This window comes from Mandrillus leucophaeus, unplaced genomic scaffold (assembly GCF_000951045.1).
Source record: "Mandrillus leucophaeus isolate KB7577 unplaced genomic scaffold, Mleu.le_1.0 Scaffold160, whole genome shotgun sequence".
NCBI lineage: Eukaryota > Metazoa > Chordata > Mammalia > Primates > Cercopithecidae > Mandrillus > Mandrillus leucophaeus.
In genome coordinates, this window is record NW_012101588.1 from 1,353,871 (window position 1) to 1,355,204 (window position 1,334).

Below are 1,334 nucleotides of genomic sequence, written 5' to 3' on the forward strand. Positions count from 1 at the left end.
GTTGTCATGCAAATCTAATAGTACTAGCAAAGATAATTATTCAAAAAAAAGTCATAAGACTATAAGCAATAAATATTGAGCAGCTGAGTTAGGCATACTATAGTCTCAGTTTCAATATCTAACCAGCTTCAAGTCACCATTTCGAATGAAATATCAGTACATGATGGAAGTTACTTACAACCATCCATTTCTTGGGTTTGTGTTACTGTTCAATGAGTGCCTAGTGAGGGCAGTACCACTAACTCCTGCACAACATTGAAATCAACTAGAGCTTTGCTTTACCTTAGTGCAATTTTTGGGAAAATGAGAAACCGCTTTCCCATACACACACACAGTTATTTACATATTAGTGTATTAAAAAGTACATACAGGCTGGGCACGGTGGCTCACGTCTGTAATCCGAACACTCTAGGAGGCTGAGGTAGGTGGATCATTTGAGGTCAAGAGTTCATGACCAGCCTGGCCAACATGGTGAAACTCGGTCTCTACTAAATATATATACACATATATTTACATTTTTTAAAAATAAAAAATGTGGTTTATCCCCAGTTGATGAAGAAAAACTCTAGTATAGGATGCCAGCTAATAAGTATAGAATAAAATATAGAATTAGAAAATAACCATGATGCAAACCTTAATGAAATAATTGACTCAGACAAGGACTGTCAATGGACTTTAAAACCTTTAGATGAAAGATTGCTGGGAAATGCCATCAAAGTGTCATTCTACAGGCTACATATATATATGTACACACACACACACACACACAAAATTAGCCGGACGTGGTGGTGGGCGCCTGTAATCCCAGCTACTCAGGAGACTGAGACAGGAGATTCACTTGAACCTGGGAGGTAGAGGTTGCAGTGAGCCGAGATCGTGCCACTGCACTCCAGCCTGGGAGAGGGAGCGAGACTCTGTCCCCCCGCCACCACCCCAAAAAAGAAAAGAAAAGGCTGGGCATCGTGTCTCACGCCTGTAATCCCAGTACTTTGGGAGGCCAAGGTGGGTGGATCACTTGAGGTCAGGAGTTCGAGACCAGCCCGGCTAACGTGGTGAAACCCTGTCTCTATTAAAAATACAAAAATTAGCCGGGTGTGGTGGCGCACGCCTGTAATCCCAACTACTTGGGATGCCGAGGCAGGAGAATCTCTAGAACCCAGGAAATGGAGGTTTCAGTGAGCTGAGATCGCGTGACTGCACTCCAACCTGGGGGACAGAACAAGACTCTGTCTCAAAAAACAAAACATAATACTGAGTTAGATTGAGATTAAGTGAATTGGCCACTTCTTTGCCATAAGCCTAATACTTAGCCTATAACTTTTTTTTTTTTTTTT

General features: G+C 41.8%; 1 pseudogene; it reads left to right on the forward strand.

Annotated features, from left to right (window-relative positions):
• The window catches only part of LOC105536574, an 11,937-nt pseudogene that overhangs the window by 4,157 nt on the left and 6,446 nt on the right, over positions 1-1,334 (forward strand).